We start from the raw sequence: 10,857 nt of genomic DNA, 5'->3' as shown, positions 1-10,857 counted from the left end.
GAAAAGCTAAAGTGACATTTGGATTTTGTACGGTGATTGCAAAGAACAGATTTCCACATGATTATATCAAAATTAATAACATTTCTCATAAAATTTCAAGTACCGGAGCTGGTAAGAAACAACTAATTGTTCTCAGGCAATTGCCAAACTAATTTCCAGCTGCCCAATTCCAAGCTTATTTTACTGTTTAACTACTGAGAAGCAGTAGTTGTAGATATCACTGCTCTTACATCATAGCATTTTCTACAAAAATTAATAGCAAATAATGTAATTCTCTATCCAACAATCACACTGCTAGTTGTTACCAAATCACTGATATTCGGAAGGCTGAATAGACTTTTTATCAAAGCTGCTTCTGCAAGTTCACCAGTTCTTGAATTCTTCCCAATTCCTTCTGCAACTACTGGATGATGCTGGTAATTCTCCTTTCAGAGATTCTCTAGGTTAGGCTGGCTATTCCTATAGTAACAGTTACTAACTGGAACAGATTTGTAAATCAAAGTATTTGGTGCTAAGAACCTGGTTTCATTGTCGTACACATTTCAAAGAGTTTTACTTTGCCCAAGCTGTGATCTGATCACAAGGATTGCAAGTCAGTGGTGGCAACTGGACTGCATTAAGCAGACTCTGTTAGCTTCATATCAAAGGAATTAAATTAATAAACACCAGTACTCCTTTGTGATGTGAACTAAGGCATGTTAAGTGAAGATGGTGGTAATACTTGTTTAAAAAACGCACTGTTGGTCCGAAGTAAAAGACTGCAATGGCTACATCCATTACTCTGTGATTAGAGCACGTGATAGGTACCTTACAAAGAATTCAAAAGAATCAACGCATTTGTTAATATGTGTTAATCAAAGAAAACAGTAAAAAGTGTTGGAAGTGGTAATACAAAGAGAGAAGGTACGGATGAGGTTAACCACTGCACACAAAGTTAACCAACGTACCTGACCCTGAATTGTTATACAGTCCATATTCATTTTTTCTCCTTATTCACTCTGCTTTTCAACTAGTTTCAGTTTTGACATCTCAGCCAGTAATCTGCTAATAAGCAAACACTACAAACAGATAATTAAGCAATACGTGAAAAAAAAATGGTGAAAGTTTTTTGCGTGAGGTGTCTCCCACGAGGTAGCAAACTGGATTTTTAATACATGATTAGGCAATGGCAGTAAACAAGCAGGCAGTTTTTGTGACCGTGTTCTCTACAGCGACCAACGCTTTGTTATACCACTGACTTACTGTGTTCAGGCAATACAGCTATCCCTTATTTTACTTAAGAGTTGAGTCTGTATTTTACTTTACAGAATAAAAGAACTCTGTGCCACATCATACTTCTAAAACCAATGCGAACAGTAGGAAATAATGGAGAATTAATGGAAATGAATTAATGAAGGATAGTGCAACCTATTTAAATAGATAGTGTGTGTATAGGAACTGCTGAGTCACGGCCTGAACCTCTGATCACCTGAGGCGAGCCATGAGTCAGCCAGAGGAGCACAGGTGAAGGCAATTCACCTGTGCTGCTGGAAGGGGTGGAGCCTGGCTCCACTCCTGCTAGACCTATTAAAGAGCTGGCTACCAGTGGGGAAGGATCTCATCTGGAGATCCCTCCTTCTGGTGTTTTGTGGGTGAGCCCAGCATAAGGGTAAGCCTTCCATTTATTCTCTTTTGTTATCATAGTCTACTTCGCCTAACTCTCTTGTTTATTTTGTGATTGTAATATCTTAATATCCATTGATTATACACTTGGTGAGCCAGGCAGGCCAAATATGCTAAAATTTGCATCGTGTCTTTTCTTTGGAATTTCTATAAACGGGTCAAGGGGGAGAACAATACTCCTCTAGAGAAAATGATTCCAGGGCAGATCCCAGGATTTGAGGGATCCCTCTATTATGAGTTAGCTGTTATCATTGAAAAATGGGTGTTATGAAAAAAACACGCTATGGGCAGTATCTCCCCATATCACATGGTGGACTACTTTCAAGGACTTAGCAAGGATGTGCTCACCACTAAAGAAAGGCAACTGGCTGCCTCCACAGTGGCATGGCCACTATTAAGTGCCTTAAATCGTGCAGATATAAGAAATAATACTTTAAAGACTGAAAATCAACTTTTGAAAGATTGCATTGAAAAACTGGATCATGAACTTGGCGTTTTAACAGGGAAGAAGCCAATTCTACATCTTCCCGTAGGCCAAGTTTGTAACATTTCAATAAACGATGACCAGACTCCTGAATCAACAGACTTCGTTGATCAGGAAAATAAAACGTCTAAATTAGATCTTGAATATCCAATTCTGACTGATCAACTAGAAGTCCATCCTGTTGTAACCCAGAAAACAAAAAAAGTGCAGGACAGACCGGCAGGGGTGCCGCCTGATCAGTGGCCCCCTGCCCAGACTCATTTACATGTAACGGCCCGGCCATACGGAGCAACAGAATTAATGGATTTAGTACAGTGATTTTGGCAGAAGCCTAGAGAAAGTGTGCTGCCTTGGTTATTAAGACTGTGGGATTCTGGGGCAGAAAGTGTCGTGGTGAATGGCCCAGAAATTGGCCACCATGACTGTCCATCCTGCTCTCAGACAGAGGTTATATGTAGGTAATCAATATCGTGATGAAAACCATTCCATACTAGAATGGTTAATGGCGGCCTGCCGTATGGTATGGCCGAATAAATCGGACATACCTTTACGTACAGGCATGTGGTCCTCCATGGAGGACCTTCAAAATTATATCCGTGAACTGGGTGTAAGAGAGGCTATCTATGAAGACACATTTGATGGCCCTGATATGGTTAAATTTTCAGCAGGGATGAGAGACTTAATTTTACAGCAAGCTCCCTCCCATCTCTACAGCACCCTAGTCTCCATATTAAATCTCCTTGTAGCCTCAGAAGTCGTAGTCCAGCAGGCTGCCCTGTTCCTCCCAAGTCGGCAACTAACTGAACGCCTGCGGAGTAGGCGCAATATTCGGCTATTAGAAGAAGCAGAGGTCCTGCCGGTAAATAAAACCAAAATGCTGGCTACTCGAGCTCCTCAATCAGGACCCATAAGGGTATCCCGAAAACAAATGTTTAATGATTTAATTCGGGCTGGGGTCCAAATTGCTAAGACTGACTGCCAGCCCAACCATGTCCTTCTCCAGCTCTGGAAACAACTAAAGGACAATCAAAAATTCCAGAATTAACCTAGGAAATCAAGGGTGAGGGTTATAGAGAGGGTACCAACAACAACATGGAATCTAGAAGATTTTATTGTTCCAAATAGGAAAAAAAAGCCACCTCAGGTGTCTCGGACCACAATGCCTGAGCCACCAGGAGCAAAAGAATTGGCCCTAGCACAATTCATGGTGTGACAAGGGATGTTAGTCCCCGTAGGGCCTTCAGATGGGACCGGAGGCCCTATGTAGAATTAATGATTTATTGGTTCCGGAAAAATATTCAGAGAGTTACGGCATTGGTAGACACGGGAGCAGAAACATCAATTATCTATGGAGATCCAAGGAAATTTGATGGGGACAGAGTGATGATTGGTGGCTTTGGGGGACAGACTATTCCTGTCACCCAAACATGGTTAAAATTGGGGGTTGGGCGTCTCCCACCCTGGGAGTACAAGGTGTCTATTGCCCCAGTCCAAGAATACATCCTGGGCATAGATATTCTATGGGGTCTGGCTCTCCAAACAACTGTGGAAGAGTTCAGACTTCAACAGAGATGTATCAGTATCCAGGCGGTGCAGGCAATATTAAGAGGCCATGCGAAACACGGGCCTGTTTGCCTGCTGAAACCGCACTGGATTACTAACGTCAGACAGTATAGACTCCCAGGTGGGCAAGATGAAATATCAAGAACGGTGCAGGAATTAGAAAAAGTGGGTATTATAAGACCTGCACACAGCCCATATAACTCCCCCATATGGCCAGTGCAAAAGTCGGATGGCACATGGAAAATGACAGTAGATTACAGAGAATTAAATAAGGTCACACTGCCTATTCATGCAGCTGTACCCAATATTGCCTCCCTAATGGACACTCTGAGTAGGGAGATAAAAACCTATCATTGTGTCCTAGATCTAGCAAATGCATTCTTCAGTATCCCAATTGCTGAGGAATTGCAAGATCAGTTTGCGTTTACGTGGGGAGGCAGGCAGTGGACCTTTCAGGTCCTGCCACAGGGGTATGTGCATTCACCAACTTATTGTCATAACCTTGTGGCGCGTGATCTGGCTGATTGGAGAAAACCTGATGATGTTAACCTATATCATTATATTGATGATCTCCTGTTGACATCCGACTCACTGGAGGTAGTAGGACAGGTGGTTGGGGCCTGTGGCAACGCCAGAGTTCTGTTCGAACCCCCATTGGTTTCTGGTCTCAGGTTTGGCACGGAGCAGAAGAAAGATACAGTATGATTGAAAAACAGTTATTGGCTGCCTATTCAGCATTACAGGCAGTAGAGCCAATAACTCAAACAGCTGAAGTTACAGTCAAGACCACTCTGCCAATTCAGGGGTAGGTGAAAGATCTGACCCATCTTCCTAAGACAGGGGTGGCCCAAGGACAAACAGTGGCATGATGGGTTGCCTATCTCAGCCAAAGGAGCAGTCTGTCTTCATCACCCTTGAAAGAAGAACTCCAGAAGATCCTAGGCCCAGTTACATATCACAGTGATGCACCAAAAGAAATACTGGTCGCTCCACCAGAGAAGAGTCCCATTCAGGAATGAAAATATCCTATCCCTGAAGATGCCTGGTACACAGATGGGTCCAGCAAGGGCAACCCGAGCAAGTGGAGAGCAATAGCATACCATCCTTCCACCGAGACAATCTGGTTTGACGAGGGGGATGATCAGAGCAGCCAATGGGCAGAACTGTGAGCTGTGTGGATGGTTATAACCAAGGAACCCTGTGATGGTATCCTCAACATCTGCACAGATAGTTGGGCTGTGTACCAGGGGCTCACTCTTTGGATTGCACAGTGGGCCACCCAGGAATGGACTATGCACGCCCGACCGATCTGGGGCAAAGACATGTGGTTAGATATATGGAATACGGTCAAACACAGGACTGTACGTGTCTACTGTGTTTCTGGTCATCAGCCCCTACAGTCACCCGGAAACGATGAAGCCGACACACTGGCCTGAGTTCAATGGATTGAGAATTCACCATCTGAGAACATCGCCCGCTGGTTACATCAGAAGCTATGGCATGCTGGACAAAAGACAATGTGGGCAGCTGCTAAAGCATGGGGACTGCCCATACAACTAGCTGATATCGTCCAGGCATGCCAGGATTGCGAAGCTTGCTCCAAGATGAGACCAAGATCATTGCCCAAAACAACAGCCCATCTTGCTAGGGGACACAATCCTCTCCAGCGATGGCAGGTCGATTACATCGGGGCCCCTTTCTCGCTCCGAAGGGGCAAGATATGCCCTGACCTGTGTCGACACTGCAAGTGGGCTGCTGCAGGCCTATCCAATACCGAAAGCAAACCAGGCATGTACCATCAAGGCACTCACTAAACTGATGTCTGCCTACAGGACACCTCAAGTCATTGAGAGCGACCAAGGGACTCATTTTACTGGTGCAACGATACAGCGCTGCGCAGAAGAAAATAACATCGAATGGCGATTCCACCTGCCATATAATCCAACAGGGGCAGGCCTCATCGAACGTTATAACGGTATTCTTAAGGCTGCCCTGAAGACAGACTCCCAGTCCCTGCAGGGATGGACAAAAAGACTGTAAGAAACCTTGCGGGACCTGAATGAAAGACCTTAAGGCGGCAGACCCAGTGCCCTGAGAATGTTGCAGATGATATGGGCCACCCCGCTTAGGATCCAAATTACAGGCACTGATCATCAGGTAAGACCCCAGATTGGTAATGAAAATAATCTTCTGCTCCCTGCCCCTGAGAATTTAGAGCCGGGTACCCATAAAATAAAATGGCCCTGGAAGGTGCAGGTAGGACCCAAGTGGTGTGGCCTACTTGCACCTTGGGGGAGACTATTGGAGGTGGGAGGCTCAGTAGTCCCTCCAGTAATAGGTGCATGGCCTACTGATATTGTGGTCAACACTCCGATCTTTATTGCTAAAGGGACCCCCATCATGTCCCTATGGCAGATCAGGACACCTCCTTTGGTGCCTGATATCATTATGCTGCAGACATCCAGCCAGAAGGTGTGGTACAGGCGGCCAGGACGTGCCCCAGTACAGGTGGAAGTGTATTTCTATCCTGGGTCAACGTCCTGTATCTTGCCCTGGAGAGCAGACCTTCCCCCTCCTGGTACCTCTGAAACATCTGTATTACTCCCTGTGAGTCTGTGAGCCTTCAGGACCACCGGAAGGAACAAAATGCCATCAAGCGTTCCAGTGTTGCTGTCAGATCATGTACAACACCCGGTGATGGTCTACATGAGACTGATGGAACATAGAACAGACTTGCACCTCAGGACCTCATGCCTCCAGTCACATCATCGAGCACTGGTCCATTGAAGAATATGGACATCCACTGATCATCACTTGTCTTGAATTCTACCAACACACGTCGCGATAAAATTGTATAAGCGTCACGATATACCGGATCTCTGTATTAGGGAAAGCTTACCCTTTTGTTAACCTGATCATTGGTTCATGCCGTGAAAGGGTGGAGTGTATGGGAACTGCTGAGTCACAGCCTGAACCTCTGATTGATCACCTGAGGTGAGCCATGAGTCAGCCAGAGGAGCACAGGTGAAGGCAATTCACCTGTGCTGCCGGAAGGGGGGGAGCCTGGCTGCACCCCTCCTAGACCTATTTAAGAGCTGGCTACCAGTGGGGAAGGATCTCATCTGGAGATCCCTTCTTCTGGTGTTTTGTGGTGAGCCCAGCATAAGGGTAAGCCTTCCATTTATTCTCTTTCATTATCATAATCTACTTCGCCTAACTCTCTTGTTTATTTTGTGATTGTAATATCTTAATATCCATTGATTATACAGCGTGTATTTTCAGATGAATAAAAAGAGTGGCAGTTTTAAATTGCGCATTTATTCTACAATTACCAAGACCTATATTTGAGGAAAAAACATTAAACACAAAGAAGAAGGAACAGGTCTTTAGCAGGTTGCTTTTTTTTTTTTTTTTTTTTTTTTTTTTTTTTTTCAGTTCTTTGCCTTTAAACACGTTTTACAACTTTTATGGGTGCTAAGCTATCTAATAAGCCCTAGTAAATATAAGAGACGCCTGCAAAATCTAGGCTTTTGCTAGTCATTTAAATTTCTTTCTCCGCAGACCCACACATTCCCATGCTGCTAGTACAAGCAATTACAAGGAGAGACATTAGAAATCGATGTGGAGGTTGCTACAGATCTACTGCAGTGACCAGGAAGATCTCCAGCACCAGACAGATGGGCAGCAATGCAGAGTAGGCTACACATTCCCTTGAAGAGGCACTGTCTTTTTATGTCTGCACCATCAAAGGTGGGCATTACTGTAGCACGTATAGTAATAATAATTCTGCAGTTTGTATCTTGTGGCTTTATTGCAGAATAACGAACATTCATCAGGCATTTTCCAGTGCAGACAGAAGGCTATACCTGCTTACTAAAGCTTTATCTGGGGATAATAATGTTGGGCAGAGATACTGGGGAAAAAATGAGTGAAGTATGGGAGAGCACTAAAATATCTTTCTATGTTTGCACATGCTCTTTATGAAGTCAGAGCAACTTAAATTCAAGGTAAACTATAAAGAACCACTTAAAAGTCAGTAAATAAATAATAGCTCTATCTGGACAAAGATTTTCTAGCATTTTTGGTGGGTACTTTTATACTTGGCTAGTTTTGTTGCTCTGTACTTCAGCACAGACACTTTGATAATTTTGCTATCTGTATAGTGCAATGAGCAACTGAGAGTCAGGGCTGCTTGTTGACATTTAGGTGAAACCTGACTGACTGAGTTTCAATGTGAACTTAGATGAGATCAATTAATTAAATAATCTTGAAAATTGCTGGCTGTTGTAGAGCATTATGTACTTCACTTAGCAGTGCTTACAGATCTGCTTCTAAAAAGCAGGATGATGTTCACATGGTACATCATTTTCAGATAGCTGGATGTTCCTTGTTCTGTCTCAGACTTCATGTGTTATCTTGCACAAATCTGTTCCACTTTTTTCAGTTAATTTCACAAGAGGGGATAACACTGCAAAACTACCATGTTAGTTGATGAGGCACAAGCACCAGTAAAGATAAGAGCAGTCAGATAAACCTAGGAGATAAGAGACCCTCAATCAAATCCAAGGTATTTCAAGTCAGACACCTAAGTATGCCAAGTTACACAACTCCAACATTTACAGATCTTGCTGGAGCCATGAGGAAATAACAAAGTGAAAATTATAATAGATTCCGCCTTCTTACAGAGGAGCAAATGTGACATGTTTGCTTTGATGAGGAGTTATCAAGAAAAGGAAATAAACCTTTCATTTCCTCCCACTGCTTAGTTAAATGTAAATTTAAAAAGCAACTTAAAAAAACAACTGGAGGAAACTCAGGTGTACAGCATTTCACACTCTACTGCCCATTGCCACTTCAGGTGTACTTTAACTGCTATCTTGTCATTTATGTGAGAAAACTGTCTTTTGTAAGCAAGATAATTTCTTTCACAAGATTACACCTCTTCCCCTGCACTAGAAACTGAACTACACCTGACGTGTTTTCTTGCAATCATGTTTTATGAGTGGGCTTACACTGAGAAACTAACTGTGACCAGTATGCACCCCAAAGCAACTGTAGCTGGCCATATCATACTACAGCTCCAGGAGCATACTCTAGGGATGTGAGATGTGGGAGCCTTCACTAGAGGAGCCTCTCACTTCATTCTAGAGGCCTGAGGCAACTTCAAAGCTTATAAGACCACAGGGACGAGGCGTACCTGGACTTGACACCTCATCACTGCAGCAGCTAAGCCGTTAGCTGGGTGGATGGCGAAAGCGCAGCTCCGTGAAGCGCGAAGTCAAAATCAGCACCAGCCTCATTGCTCCTAGCACAGACAGCAACAGTCCTCAGATGCCCCCTGGTGATTTCCAGCTGCACTGCAACTCTTTCATCTTGACCTATGAAGAATCATTCTAGGGAAGGAGAGGAATCGCAAAGAAAGAGTTTGCATGGTTATGTTGCACTTTGTGTCCCACTGTGAAGTAGGGAGCGCTCACTTCTCCCTCGGTAGACACAGCCCCGAAGATAAAACGCACAGGTACAGCTTTACGTTTGAGGCTTCAAAGCATATCAGAAACATTCTTGCTGGGATCATTCCAATCCACAATAAAGTCTCTTAACTCCTAAACCATTTAAGATGTATTACGCTTTATGAAATATCTGAGTAGAAATATCCTACAACTAAAAGTGTCAAGGAGTACAAGTACTGACTAAATCAGCATTCTTAAGTACTATGCTCAGAGACAACCTGAAAATATTCAGTGCCCTCTTGTGGCTTACGTTAAGAAAGAAGAAAAAATCATAAAAGGAACTACTGAAGTTTGAACAGTCTCACAGCTGAGGTGGCACATCCATCATATCTTCCGCAACACTGGTGCCACAAACATGACCCTGGAGAAAGGCCTGTTGAAAGACCCAGAGCATGTGAGGAGAGGCTGAGAGCTGGGACTGTTCAGCCAGTGGAAGAGGAGGCTGAGGAGTCCCAGCTAAGTCTATCTGCTGGGATAGAGCCAGGCTCTTTGTAGTGGTGCCTACTGCCAGACTAAGAGGCAATGGGCACAACCTGGAACACAGGATGTTCCCTCAGAGCATCAGGAGCACTTCACAGAATCACAGAATTGTAGGGGTTGGAAGGGACCTCCAGAGATCATCGAGTCCAACCCCCCTGCCAAAGCAGGTTCCCTACAGCAGGTCACACAGGTCGGCATCCAGGCAGGTCTTGAACATCTCCAGAGAAGGAGACTCCACCACCTCCCTGGGCAGCCTGTTCCAGTGCTCCGTCACCTCACTGTAAAGAAGTTCTTGCGCACATTTGTGCAGAACTTCCTATGCTGCAGTTTCTGGCCGTTTCCCCTTGTCCTGTCTCCACTCACCACTGAAAACAGTCTGGCCTCGCCATTCTGCCCCCCACACCTTAGATACTTATAGACCTGGATCAGGTCCCCTCTCAGTCTTCTTTTCTCAAGGCTGAACAGACCCAGTTCACTCAGCCTTTCCTCATAGGAGAGATGCTCCAGGCCCTTCACCATCTTCGTGGCCCTCCGCTGGACTCTTTCCAAGAGATCCCTGTCTTTTTTGTACTGGGGAGCCAAGAACTGGACGCAGTACTCCAGATGAGGCCTTACCAGGGCAGAGTAGAGGGGGAGGATCACCTCCCTCGACCTGCTGGCCACGCTCTTTTCAATGCACCCCAGGATGCCGTTGGCCCTCTTGGCCACAAGGGCACACTGCTGGCTCGTGGCCAGCCTGTCGTCCACCAGGACACCCAGGTCCCTATCTGCAGAGCTCCCCTCCAGCAGGTCATCCCCCAACCTGTACTGGTGCATGCAATTATTCCTCCCCAGATGCAAGACTCTACACTTGCTTTTGTTAAACCTCATCCTGTTTTTTTCTGCCCAGCTCTCCAGCCTGTCCAGGTCCTGCTGAATGGCAGCACGGCCTTCAGGCGTGTCAGCCAATCCTCCCAACTTCGTATCATCAGCAAACTTGCTGAGAGTGGCCACTATCCCCTCATCAAGGTCACTGATGAAGATGTTGAACAAGACCGGACCCAGCACCGACCCCTGAGGAACACCGCTAGTTACAGGCCTACAACCGGATTCTGCACCGCCAACAACGACCCTCTGTGCTCTGCCAGTCAGCCAGTTTTCAACCCACCTCACTGTCCA

This window comes from Lagopus leucura, unplaced genomic scaffold, assembly GCF_019238085.1.
Source record: "Lagopus leucura isolate 7727_CA_CO unplaced genomic scaffold, USGS_WTPT01 Super-Scaffold_100002, whole genome shotgun sequence".
Taxonomy (NCBI): domain Eukaryota; kingdom Metazoa; phylum Chordata; class Aves; order Galliformes; family Phasianidae; genus Lagopus; species Lagopus leucura.
Note: the sequence above shows the minus strand (reverse complement) of the source record.